We start from the raw sequence: 14,898 nt of genomic DNA, 5'->3' as shown, positions 1-14,898 counted from the left end.
GAAGGTCCCTGCATTACTTGTGAAGTGACATAGTGTATTCAAAAGTAGGCTTAGGTTAATTGTAAATGAGTATTGCAGAATCTAGAGCAACTACTAAAATAATTTACAAACAAGTATAATTGATATGCTAAGAGAGGAGAGAAAATGGAATCATATGCTGATTTACAATCAGAAAAAGTAGAAAACAATATGAAGATAACAAAGTAACAAAGGATAAGTGTGACAAGTAAAAAAGGGTTAAAAATATGGTAGGCATCAATCCAACGGTATGAATAATCACTTTAAATGTGAATGGTCTAAATGGTAAAAGACAGAAACTGTCAGAGTAGATCAAAAAGTACATGACTGCTCAGTAAGAAACTCACTTTAATTATTAAAAAAAAAATAGATAGATTACAAGTAAAGGGATGAAGGGGGGCTCCGGCGGCTGGGGCGAGTTCCCTGCAGCGCTCATCCAGCAGCCAGCGCCCAGGCCTCGTGGGCAGCCTCTCATGGGATGCACCAGGCTGCGGAGGCTGGTGTACAGCCTGCCAGTCCTTGGCCACACCTGCTTGTGTGTCCCAGCTCTGAAGGGCCCGCCTGGGCCTGGGAGCGATTCTGGTCAAAGTGAAGCCAGATGGTCTGCAGCAGTGGCTCCTTGGGATTGTGATCCAGGGCTTTGCGAGCAGGGTCCTCGGGCTGGTGGGGACGAAGGCACTGCAGGCACCAGACAGTGTCTTGGCTGAGGCCTACCACCACCAGGAGGAAGCCCTTTTACCCAGCCCTCATCAGCTACATGAGCTCTGGCCCCTGGTGCCTATGGTCTGGCAAGACCCCCATGTAGTCTCTACCACAAGGGCCATGATAGGAAACAGCAACTCTGCCGAGGCTGCCCTGGGCACCATCAGGGAAGACTCTAGGGAGACTTCAGCCTCCACATCAGAAGACACCAAGAGGGGTTAACACACGAGGACTGGTGGGAAAATGAGGCTCCCAGAAATGATCTGGGCTGATCCATGAGCTTGTGGGAACATCATCCAGGCCGGTGCCTTGTGTAGGGGCCCAGAGGGAGATCTATCTGTGGTTCAGGAGCAGGGATGGTGGACTGGGCAGAGGAAGGCAACCAGAGCAACATCTACTCAGCCCAAACCCTCAGCCTGCTAAGACTCCCTAACATCCACCCAGGACCAGCTACCTCTGTTGGAAAGAACTTGAGCTCACACCCATGCTCTGCCCATCTGTCTCAGACCACTTCCCTGTCCACCATCAACCTCACCCCAGAACAGAGTGGCTAGAGCTACCAACTTTATTTGCCTTTCCGTATCCTAAACTGGAAAGAAATTGGACCAAATCCTTTCTGTGCCAAAGTGCCGGACAACTTTTTGAGTGTTTCCAAATGTGGGCTTTGCCACTTCTCATTCCCCAAAGGAAGGAACATTAAAATTCACTGTGCTGTGAAAAATTTTTAAAGTAAAGGGATGAAAGATATACAATCCTAATATGAATCAAAGGAAGCAGAAGTGGCTATATTAATGGCAGATGAGCAGATTTCAGAAGCAAGGATAACTTTCAGGGATAAAGAGAGTCATTACATAGTGATAAAGGAGTCAATTTGCCAAGAAAACATGATAGTACTTAATGTGTATGGGCCTAACAACAGAGCATCAAAATATATGAGGCAAAAACTGACAGAATGTCAAGGAGAAATAGACAAATCCACTATTATAGTTGGAGATTTCAATATTCCTCTATCAGTAACTGACAGATCCAGGAGACAAAGGAAAACTCAATATTGTTAAGATATCAGTTCTTCCCAGTATGATCTAAAGATTCAATGGAATCTCAAACAAAATCCCAGCAAGTTATTTTGTACATGTTGACAAACTGATTCTGCAGTTTATAGTATATCAAAAAGAAAAAGACACAGAATTGCCAAAATAATATTGAAGAAGTCTATAGACTGACACTATGTGACTTCAAGACTAACTATAAAGCTACAGTAATTAAAACAGTGTGACACTGGTAAAATAATAGACAAATAGAAAGCACAGAAATAGGCCCACACAAATATAGCTAACTGATCTTTAACAAGGAATAAAATCAGTTCAATGGAAAAAAGGATGATCTTTTAAACAAATGGTACTGGAAAAATGAGACATCTACATGGAAAAAATATGACACAGACCTTACACCTTTCTAAAAATGAACTCAAAATGAATCATAGACCTAAATGTAAAATACAAAACTATAAAACTTCTAGAAGATAACATAGGTAGATAAAATCTACCTTGAGTTTAAAGACGACTTTTTAGAAACAATACCAAAATCACAATCCATGAAAGAAATAAAGTTGATGTCAGACTTCTTTTAAAGGAGAAAAAATTCTGGGGACTTCCCTCGTGGCACAATGGTTAAGACTCTGCCTGCCAGTGCAGGGGACATGGGTTCAAGCCCTGGTCCTGGAAGATCCCACATGCCGTGGAGCAACTAAGCCTGTGTGCCACAACTACTGAGCCCGCGTGCCACAACTACTGAAGCCCATACGCCTAGAGCCCATGCTCTGTAACAAAGAGAAGCCACCACAATGAGAAGCCCATGCACCACAATGAAGAGTAGCCCCCGCTCACCACAACTAGAGAAAGCCTGTGAGCAGCAACCCAATGCAGCCAAAAATAAATAAATAAAAATAAATTTTAAAAAAAATTCTGCTCTTTGAAAGATACTGTTAAAATAATAAAAATACAAACCACAAATTAGGAAAAAAATATTTTTAAAACCCACATCTGATTAAAAAAAAAACACAACTTGTATATAAAATGTACAAAGAACTCTTAAAATTCAACAATAAGATAGCAAACAACCCAGTTAAAACATGGGCAAGGGCTTCCCTGGTGGCGCAGTGGTTGAGAATCTGCCTGCCAATGCAGGGGACACGGGTTCGAGCCCTGGTCTGGGAAGATCCCACATGCCGCGGAGCAACTGGGCCCGTGAGCCACAATTACTGAGCCTGCGCGTCTGGAGCCTGTGCTCCGCAACAAGAGAGTCCGCGATGGTGAGAGGCCCGCGCACCACGATGAAGAGTGGTCCCCACTTGCCACAACTGGAGAAGGCCCTCGCACAGAAACGAAGACCCAACACAGTCATAAATAAATAAATAAATAAATAAAAGAACGTGAATTTCTTAAAAAAAAAAAAAAAAAAAAAAAAAAAAACATGGGCAAAAGATCTGAATAGACACTTCACCAAAATATATACATATATATACATACATTTATATATATATATACAGATGTCAAATAAGCCTATAAAAAGATGTTCAACATCATATGTCATCAGGGAATTGCAAATTAAAAGAACAATAAGATACCATTACACAACTATTAGAATGGTTAATATCCAAAAACTGACAACACTAAATGGTAGCAAGAATGTGGAGCAACAGAAACTCTCATAGGAATACAAAATGACACAGGACTTTCTTGCAAAGCTAAACACAGGCTTACCATACAATCCAGCAATTCCAATCATTTTTGTAAATGCTTAGAAACTATGTTCACACAAAAATTTGCACAGAAATATTTATAACAGCTTTATTCATAATTGCAAAACGTGGAAGCACCAAGTTCTTTAATAGATACAATGGAATAGTATTTAGCATAAAAGAAATGAGCTCTCAAGCCACAAAAAAATATGGAAGAAACTTAAATGTATATTGTCAAGTGAAAGAAGACAGTCTTGCCAAAAACCTATAGACTCTGTGAGTCTAATCATATGACATTCTGGAAGAGGCAAAACTATGGGTACAATGAATAGGTCATTATTCAACAGGGTGGGGAGAAATGAATAAGTAGAGCACAGAAGAATTTTAGGGTAGTAAAAACACTCTATGTGATATTATAAAGGTGGTCAGTGGTTGCCAGGAGTTCAGGGGGATAGAGATATGTATAAGTGGAGTACAGAAGATTTTTAGGGTGGTGAATCTATTCTGTATGGTATTGTAATGATGGATGCATGAGATTATGCATTTGTCAAAAGTTGTGAAATTTACTCTTATTTCTTTGATCAGGCTTACCAAAGACTGTATTTATTGGACTTTCCCAAAAATCAACTTTTGTTTTAATGATCTGGTTTATACTATTGTTTTCTATATAGTTAATTCTTTTTCTCTCTTGTTACCTTTACTTTTTTGTATATTTTATTGTCTTTTTTCTACCTTCTTAAAATGAAAGCATAATCCATTTCTTTATGGCTTCCTTACAAATATACTTAATATTAGAAATTTTCACCCATGTACCACTTTATAGGATATGAATACACAGACATACACACACTGCTGTCATTATTTATTTCTAAATACTTGTAATTTACATTTGGATTCCTCTATGACCACAGATATTTAGAATAGCATAATTGTATTGTTTCTGGAAAATCCGGCTTGCATGACTTCTGATTTGGGAAATTTGTTGAAGTATTCTTCAAAGCCTAATAGAGGGTCAATTTGGGGGCGTATTTCATTAAATTTTGAGTGGAATAGAAGTTATTTTGCATATATAAAGTCTTACACATCTATTTCAATTACTTCTTGAATTTATATTAGTTTTAGTTTAATATATATTAAAGTTATGCTGTTGGGTGCCTTGAGGTTTGTAACTCATATTTTCCTGATGAATTTTGCTTTTTACCAATATGACTTTAACTCACTTAATGCCTTTCACCTCAAGTGCTGTTTTCTCTGGTACTAAAATAGGCACATACCAATTTTTAATAGTTGTCAGGTAGATCTTTTTCTTGTCCTCATTTAAAACGGTAATAGAAATATCAAAAATAAATATGGTTCTTGAGATATAATTACAAAACAACTCTTTTCTCTATATATTCCTTTAAATATATTTTAAGGTATCCCCTGCTCCTGGATGAAAACTCAGGCACACCATATATTTTTAAAATTTTCTTCAGTAGTAAAGTCTTTGATCCTGCAGGTTTCAAACACAGTCTGATTTTAGTCATTTAGATGTCCATTTCTGTGTGTAGGAGACAACTTTCAATCTCCGTATAGTTGTTACTTCTCATCCAGTTCAGGCTTTGAGTTGGTAGGAAGCCTGCCATCAGAAAGTGGGGCTTTCTTTACTTTTTCTCCTTCTAGCCCTTCTACTCATGCTCCTCTGTCATATTATTGATGGTCTCTGACTTGAAGTAAAGGGAAAGGACAGAGACAAGGGAGCAGGAAATTTCTGACTTACTAGTACTATTGTAGTGCTCTACCAACAGAACTCTGTTGACTCAGAAGATCTTTAAATCTTATTCTTTCCTTCCTGGAGCATGGTTGTGGGCCCATCTTGGGAGACTCTCTCAGGTACATTTTCTTTGATGTGGGCAAATCTGTCTCTATTTTATGGTTACTTCCCCTTTCTTGGATCTCCAGGAATTCAGTAATATCTGTTGTTTCTCTGTATATGGTCTGCCATTCCTCCAGAGTCCTTTTGGATGGACCTAAAATGATTCCATGCCAGCTCTTTCTTTTCCATGGTCCACAGTTGAATCCTCAGAATACACTTCGTTATCCTTTTCTCTGATAAGTTCCAAAAGTATAGGCCATACTACAAAACCTGTTCCTTTACTCCATCTTTAAAGCACCTAACAAATTCATCTCTTGTCATTTAGATTTCCCAGGATGGATTCAGAAACACTGGGTCCCCTAAATTCTTGGGGTTCACATAGTAAGTTCTTTGAGTGGTCTTGTTGAAGGCTTTTTCATTTGTGGGGTGGGGTTCTCCAAAAATTCTCTACATGTCTCAACTGTAAATCCAACCTTTTTATACCTTTCTTTTGGGCGAAGGATGGAAGGGTCATATAATTGGACTTTGGTCACCTCCTTTGAAAATCTCATCCTGACCCAGCACCTCACCCTGGAATGTAATATGCATGGTCTCAGTGATTTACCTAAAACCATTTTAGCATCTTGTTACACGATCTTTCTTTATCACTTACTTTTAGGTGTGTGTTTCTCAGGGTTTTTAGATGAAAATAACACTATTTGGAAATTAGTTAAGCAGAATAGAAATTTATTTATGGGTATTAAATAGCTCACAAAGAATGTTCACAGAGAACAACCAGATACTCAGGCTCAAGGATTACTTTACAGGAAAAACTAAGCCACAATGCAATGGCTATACTACTGAAGAATAGAAGTGCTGCTTCTTTTTGGCACAGACACCCAAATCTCACAAATCCCACTAAAAGCTGGATACCAGACTGCAATTAATCTTTGTGAAAAGCCAATGCCCAAAGATTGAGAGTTATTTTCTCACTTCCCAGTTAGTCACATATATCTGCCATAATCTCAGGGGATGCTGGGAATATCTATCCTGTGGATGAGAGACTTATAATGGGGAGAGTCTCCAAAGAGGAAAGCTGTCCAAAAAAGATGAATGTTCCACAAAAAGACGAGTACCTACTTTTGTGTGTCACTTTCAAATGATAATAGCTGGATTCTTTTTAACCAGAGAGCATGTACCTTAATAGAGAAATTTATCACATTCACATTTATTGTGATGTTGGGATTATTCCTGTAACCACTTAATATTTTCTATTTATAACACTTTTTTTCCTTTTTTTTTGTTGAATGGTTTAATTTTTATTCTTTTTTTGCTTCTGTTTTTGTGTGTGTGTGTGTGTGTGTTTTTATCAAATTAATACATATATTAGTAACAAATCAAGTAGTACAGAAGGGTTTTTGAGAAAAAAACATCTCCTGACTTTATACTCCCCATTCTCCAGATGACATTTCTTATAATTGCAATTTTAGTTTTTTCTCATAGTAATATCATAACTCTGATAGTTATTTTTATCTCTGTTCCTTGATCCATCAAATATACATAAATACAAGGTTTAGAAATTTTTAATTTAAATATTTCTTTAATTACTTTACAATACTACTTAGATTTTTTGGAAGAATAGTATGATATAATTAATGTAGATTTCTTAGGCAGGTATTAAATAGCTCAATAGATATTAATTATCATTTTCATCATCATTGGTACTTTTAGACAACTCACTATCGACTGTTCTCCAGATCCATGTCTTCTTCTCTCTTGGTTTACTTGCTGATTTTAATGGAAGATTTCTGGAATAGCCATGAGTCTTTTTCTCATGTCATTCTTCAGTACTGGAAATTTCTCCTCTCTTATTCCTTTAATAATTTTTTTCTTACATCTTCTTAGATCTCTTATCCTGATATTTCTATTATTTGCATATTGAATCTCTAGAATAGGTCTTTATGTGTCTTATCTTTACTCTCACATTTTTCATTTTGTCTTTTTCTCCCACCTTTTTTAAACATTTGTCCCTATCACATCCTTCTAGTCTCCCAGCCCCTGCCACATTACATGTTGAGATCATCTGGGATTTGAGATCCAGATGGTTAGGTTATTATTCTTTTAGATTGTGCATAAATAATTTTTAGAATTAACTAAATGTTTTATGTATTTCTTTGGACTGAAATTTTGCTTGCTTATTTCCTAGTTTGTTTGTCCCTTGTATCTTATGATTTTATTGTATATACATATGTCTGTACATATGTATATTTATCTTTAAGGTCTTTTTCTAAGGAATTTTTTAAAGTTTATGTGTGGCAAATTTTTTTCAACATTTTAATTCTAAACGTCTTTGGTAGGCCTTTCAAGTTTCATGACACTTTCATGAAGTATAGAATTTTAGGTTCAAAATCATTTCCTTCAGAATAGTCAACATTTTGCTCCAGTGTTTTCTAATATACTTGGTTTTTGATCAGAAGCATGATGTCAATTTGATTTTCATTGCTTTGTAGAAAACCTATTTTTATCTTTGTGGAAACTAAATTTTCTCATTATCCTCAGTGTTTTCTAAAATTTCTCCCATGAAGTGAAATTATTGCATACATTCTGCTTCATACTAAGTTTACCTCAAAAGCTAAAAAATCTTTTATTTTATTAGCTTTGAAATTATTTTATATCCTCTTGTTCTTAATAATTTCCTCTCCTCCATTTTTTTCTCCTCTATTACAATTTCAAAATTTAGATGAAATTTCTCTTGAAATTTTTAGATTTCTATTCTATGACTAATATGACTTTTCAGAAGTATTATGTTATCTCTTATTATTTTGAAAAAAATTTTAGGAGAATTACCCTGTTTAACTACCCTGATTCATAGCTATCTTTCTGACAGTGATATAAGGGTGGGATAAGATATACTTCCAGCTAGAGAGTTCCTGTAATTCTGATTGTGGAAGATTTTAAGGTCCTCCTGAAAGTTGTCATATACCTGGATACTTATCAGCTTCTCCCAATCACTTGCTATTTTAACTTGCCCCACTGAACCAGGTCAGAAGGGAAAATGGTAAGCTACCCAGGCATGCAGGACATATTTCCCCAATTTATCACATTCACCACTGTCCTTGTGCACCCTCCTCCTACTGAATCTTTGACTCTTAGCTTTGAATGTCTATAGAACAACTGTCCAGGCTTCTGTATATGTCTTGACCTTCAATTATTGCCATGTATCCAATTCTATCTCCTTTATATTTGTTTAAGAATTTCTTGAAATTTCTGCTTCACTGACAGTTTTTTTAAACATAGTAATTATTTAATTCTTTTAAAAAATCAAATGTTGAGCAGGGGGAAGTTAGATATGTGCTCTCAGTTTGCTGTCTTAACCCAGTTTCCCCATAACACATTCAAGGATACTGTTTTTCAGAATGATACTCTAGGTACCAAGTTCAAGCCCAATACAGTTCATTATGTTTAAAGTCCTGGAGTCTGACCAGAATGCTATAAGCATGATGGCCAAGAACAGAAAAGACCAGGATTTGAAATGGACTTTGGCTGAGTCTGGGATGTTATACTTGCTGTTATTTTTTTATGGGGTTTTTTGTCCAGAATAATTAAATAATTGCTTTCATAATGTGGATATTTAGTCCCCTTTAAAAATACATCATTTGGGCTTCCCTGGTGGCGCAGTGGTTGAGAATCTGCCTGCCAATGCAGGGGACACGGGTTCGAGCCCTGGTCTGGGAAGATCCCACATGCCACGGAGCAACTGGGCCCGTGAGCCACAATTACTGAGCCTGCGCGTCTGGAGCCTGTGCTCCGCAACAAGAGAGGCCGCGATGGTGAGAGGCCCGTGCACCGCGATGAAGAGTGGTCCCCACTTGCCGCAACTAGAGAAAGCCCTCGCACAGAAACGAAGACTCAACACAGTCATAAATAAATAAATAAAAGAACGTGAATTTCTTTAAAAAAAAAAAAATACATCATTTAAGTATTGAAAAGCCACTATATTTAAAGGAAAAATTGTTTAATTGCACATGAGTAATTTCATCTGCAAGTTGCATCCACACACACAAAAAAACTGAGCTTCAAAGGGGATCATAAAAGAATCAGAATAATTTTGAGAACTCTGAGATGTTAACATTTCTTTACCCAATAATAATACTTTAAAAAAATGAAGTAAGCATTTAATAATAAAAATGAAGAATAGTATTCTAAGCCTAATTGGTTTTGTCTGTCAATGTTTTGATCATAGATTATTTAATTTTAAAAAATGTTTTCCAGGTGCAATAAAGAAACACCAAACTATTATGTGGTACTGTCTGAGAGGATAACTTGTGCACTGAGGTAAAAGGATAAATATCCAAAAGTTAACATGCCAGGCTGAAGTCTGGAACAAGTTGAGTTTTATTTACTCAGTAAATATGATAAAATCTCAGCTTTCTCCCCTCTCCCATCATTATTAGCTCAGAAAGAAGAAAAGATAAAATTAATAAATTCTAACTCTCTTTTGTCTCCAGGAGTGGGATTGAAACTACAGATTTATAGCTAGAACTAAGAGGTAGTATTGTATGTAAAAGACTATTAATGATGGAATCAAGTTTAAATCTTGAGTATCAGAGTAGACAATGATTCATACATTTCTAGAGAAGAGAATGGGAATGTAAGTGACCAAATAATAAATGGATAAAAATGTTTGGAGTATGTTAGAGATCATTTATTTCAGGAACCCTTAACCAGTGGTCCTTGGATCCTTAGTGGGAGCACTTCTGAAGGTCAGTGACTCACTTGAATTTAAATCCAAAACTTTCTAGATGTACGTGCATTTCTAGCTGTCATCAGGCTCTCAAAATCTATGTCAGACCCCAAAGCTCTATAACTTTGTTGACATCAATGATCAATGACCAAGAATCTATAAGTTTGTAGAAATCTGACCAATGACTGAGCTATTTTGGTCTCCAGGGAGCCCTGGGTTGGTTGACATCAAGACCATACATGTGTCTTGTGTTCTACCTTAAGCCATTATTTGATTCTAAAGGTTTTCTTGTCAGATCTATAAACACAGAACAGTATAAATCATACTTTAGTAAGAAAATAAATCCCAGAACAGTAGAGGATGTTATCTCTGCAGTAGCATTATTGTCTGTTTTCCATTTATTTTACCTTGAAGGTTTTTATATTAGCATTATTTTTATAATTTTTCTAATGCTAAAAAAAAAAATGCTCTTGAAAAGTGCACCATCTGTGCTTTGTCTGATTATCTGGTCCAAGTGGAATGGATGTCAAATTCTGAGTCCCTTTTATTTTTATGAAAATAAAAAGAAGCTTCACTTCTAACTCAGCTTTATGAGTGAATCAGTGAGAAGTCATCTACTGCATAATCTTCCCCCTAGAAAGTGATAAATATTTACAGTATATAATAAGATTTCATGTCAAAAATTGATGGTATTTATCGTGTTTTAATAAAAGCAGATTTGAAAACATTAGTTTTATTAAACAAAAAAAGGATATTATTTTTAAAATTGCCATTTTCATATTTGCTTTTTCTGTGGAGACCTTATATACAAAGGCAGATTTTTAGCTAACTATATTACTATGGAAATCAGCTCCAACTGAATAGAAATAGTACAAAATAATGAAAACGCTAATACATCTTTACACATTGTATTATTCATCTATCAATTACTTTCCCTTTTGTGGGACCCACTCTTCCAGGTTTGGCTGTTTAACAGTCATATTTTTCCAATATTTATTCTCAATTTCTTTTCTCAATCTTTATCCTAAGAGTTAACTTAAAAAGAATATTTAAAAGGTCATGTTGTCCTTTCCTGTGCAAATCTGGGAGATAAGGATGTTACTAACGCATTTTCTAATTTTTTAAGTAAATGTTAAGGGGAACATTTGGTTCTCTTATGAAAAGCTTTTCACAAACAGGTCAAATATGTTACAGGTGGTAGAAACATAGATTTTCCTTCCCAACCTGCCTAGGTCCACTAACTCCTGAGGAAGTAGATTTGAAAGGATTATCTCTCACCTTGGTTAGAGGATCACTTAAAAGTTTGAGTTTTAGGAGCTAATATCTCTCCTACAGTGAAAAGTCTCTTAGAGATTGATCTGGAGAAGGTAATGGTGCCTACAGCCAATGATGAGAATATCTGGTCACAAGTGACTAAATCAGAGATTATAACTCAAATGATTTTCAGTGTCTGGTACAAAATAATAAATGGCTAGTGACCACAGCTAACTGAAAAGTATGGGCTCACATAGACACTAAGATTTGCATTTTAAAACAATAGTGTACTGGCCAGGAAAAACACATCTGTGGGCTAAATTCAGCCAGTGGGGCACCAGATTTTGATCCCCAAACTACACAATATGTCAAAGCTTATGAGACTGATTTTGTCCTTCCCTCTTTCACACTCATCTGTTAGTCAGCTTGTTGTCGTTTGATGTATTTCCCCCTCCCCAGCAATGTTTTTTTTTCTAGTTGTTATGTTTATTCTTCACTGAGGTTTTTTGTTTTTTGTTTTCTAAATAGATAATACATTCTTGTGGTTCAAAAAGAAAAGAAAATATAAAGTGATATACAGTGAGAGCCTTTCTTTCTTCTACCTTTGCCTTTACGTGTCCAGTCCCCATCCTGAGTTCCATACCCTGACAGATAACTTTTATTACTGGTTTTGGTGCTTCCACCAATGTTACTATATTTGTAAGCAAGCCAATAAATACATACACACGGATTCTTATGTTCCCTATTATAGTCAAAATATTATATGATAAATACATATTTTTCTTTTTAAAGCCTACTGTTAGAAAACCACTTTTTACTTAAAAATAAACATATGAATATATAAAAATATATTAATATACACACACCTTTAGCATATATCTACCCTAGTCACCTTTATATATACCTATACAAAGTGTTTCCCCATTCTTTTATACAGCTGCATTATATCCCTTTGTAAAGTTATATATTATAATTTATTTAACTAGTTCAATACTGGTGGATAGTCAAGTGATTTCCAAACATTTTCTATTAGAAAAGCTGCTGCATGCATCATTTTGCATGAATAGCAATCTGCATGCATTATTTTGCACATGTACAAGTGTGCAAAATAAATAAATAGTAGAAATATGATGGCTGGGTCAAAAGTGAAAGTATTTATAATTTTGACAAATATTGCTAAATTACCCTTAGAAATCATATCTGTTTGAGTCAATATCTGTCCTCACCATATCTAGTCCACTACCTTTGCAAATGAAAGGTGCTATCAAACTGTTCAATTTTTCCAATCTAGTGGTTAACAAAAGATGTTCTAGTGTAGTTTTAATGAGTATTTTTTCATATTATAAGTGAGATTGAGAGTCTTCTCATGTGTTTTAAAGCCATTTGTGTTTACTTTCCCATTAATTTCCAAAATAAAAACATAAATAAAATTTACCGCTATCCTGTTTTCTAATTAATTAATCCATGTTGTCATAGTAACACCACATAGCAAACAACCACAAGACCTTCATGGCAGTCCCTCACTCTTGAACTTCAGTGGTGGCCAGGGCAGTTCCTCTCCAGGCTTTGGTGGCTGAAGCAGCTCTGTTCCATACTGCAAGTCGGCCTGTGATGCTCTCCTCTGTGTATCTCTCACTCTCTGCCCAAACCAGCGGGCCAGTTAAGACCTGTTATTTCATGGCAATGGCAGAAGCACAGAGGGCTCGCTCTCTGCACAAGCGCACTGCAAGCCTCTACTTGGATCCCATCTGCTAGCCTCCCATTTGCCAAAGAAAGCCACACGTCCGAGCAGTCAGTCAAGAGGTAGAGGACATATACAGGGAGAGCTGAACAAATGGGACCAACATTCAATCTGCCAAACTTCCTCTGCTTTCCTTCAGTTTATTTCATTTTCCCTTTTCTAACTTTTTTGAGTTGGACATCTATTCATGACTCCATTTTTTACTGACTTTAAGTATTTTAAGATTGTGAATCTTCTAAACCCTGTTTTAACTACTTCCCATAGATTCTGTTTTTATTACTTTTTTCCTATATATGATGCAATTTCATTTTTTACTTATCCTTCAACCTAGACTTTAAGAAAATGTTTTTACTAATTTTAGATAAAAGGGCCTATTTGTTGTCTAGTTTTATCGCATGGGGATTAAAGAAGGTTGTATCTGAGATTCCTGTTTACTTTTAACTCAGAATAGATTAAGGATTTTCTGGTGGTCTAATATGTGGCCAATTTTCCTAAATATTCCCACGTTAATTCAAAATTAATAAGGTACATAATTATCTTATCAATTAGCTCTACCTTATTGTTTATATTATTTCAATATTCTATATACTTAATTATTTCCATTCACTTGACCTGACATAGACCAAAAGAGGTGAATTAATGTTTCCCACTAGTGCTTTTTGTCTATTTCTGCTTCTATCACGTGTAATTTATACTTTATGAATGTTTGGTGTGTAGATATTCATAACTGTGTTATGCCCACTGTGAGTTACACACTTCTGCACTATTAGGTTTTCTTTTTTGATGCAGTTTGGCTGGAATCCCTGCTTTATTTTTGTTTGTAGTTTCTGATCTATCCTTTTTAATTATTTTATTTTCAGCCTTTCTGGAGTAATTTTTAAGTGAGTCTATGCCATGGAGCATAGAATTGGGTTGTGTAATCCATCCTGGAAATTCTCTTCTTTTAAAAGTTAAGTTAAGCCTTTTAATAGGTGAGTTATTGATATAAAAATTAGGTTTTGTCTTTATTCCATGATGTTATTTGTACTACCTTTTCTTTGTGATTTTAAAGGCTTTCATTATCAAGTCTATTTCCTGTGCTTTTTGTGTGTTGTTTTTCTGCTATTCAAATTATGAGTTTTTTCTTTAGTTGTTATCTTTATAATAATAAATATTTATATAAGACCCTTAGTCATGTACTTCTTTTAACTACATCTCTAAGTTCCCTGCTATGAATAATGATTAAAAATTAAGATACTTCCTCTTCCTTTTCCCTCTATTCCTTCTTCTCTCTCTCTTGACTTTAGTTACTAATTGTGTTTACTTTTAATAAACGAGACAATGAGTTTGTTGAACTTCTGACCCCCTTTCTCCCTTGTGTATCCAATTTTTATTATATAATTTCTACATAGTCAAGGCACATTATATTTATTCTGACATCTCAACCCCCATACTTTTTTTTTGCTTAGGTTCTACAGGTGAATATGTTCCATATTTATTTCCAGCCCTTTTGCCACTGTTTACCTAGTTACTTTTTAGTTGGCCAAAATTCATTGAACCCTGCAGAAAGGTTCAATAGGACAATATTCTCTGAGTTCTTGCAGGGCCAAAACTGTTCATAGACTTTATATATATATTGATAAAATAAAAATTTGGTAGTTAAACAATCTTTGTCTCATACTCTTTACTAGGGTATCTTGTTGCTCTGCAGCCTTTTGTATTGAATGTTGATAAGAAGAAATACAAGGCCAGTATTTTGTTCTACTAGGAATTTTTAATTTTTTCCCTAAATGCTGCTGCAGTGGTGACTCCTCCTCTCCCTCCTCCTCTTCTTCCTCCTTTTGCTTCATTTTTAAAGTTCAAGTGTAAGTCTTAAAGTTGACCAT

The 14,898-nt window shown here is 35.6% G+C and overlaps 1 pseudogene; it reads left to right on the top strand.

Annotated features, from left to right (window-relative positions):
* Positions 1-496: 496 nt before the first annotated feature.
* LOC103014863 (nucleoside diphosphate kinase, mitochondrial-like) lies at positions 497-1,274 on the top strand (annotated as a pseudogene).
* Positions 1,275-14,898: the final 13,624 nt, after the last annotated feature.

Source organism: Balaenoptera acutorostrata, chromosome 4, assembly GCF_949987535.1.
Source record: "Balaenoptera acutorostrata chromosome 4, mBalAcu1.1, whole genome shotgun sequence".
Taxonomy (NCBI): Eukaryota; Metazoa; Chordata; class Mammalia; order Artiodactyla; family Balaenopteridae; genus Balaenoptera; species Balaenoptera acutorostrata.
The sequence above is the reverse complement of the archived record's forward strand: the minus strand, read 5'-3'. Positions and strand labels throughout refer to the sequence as shown.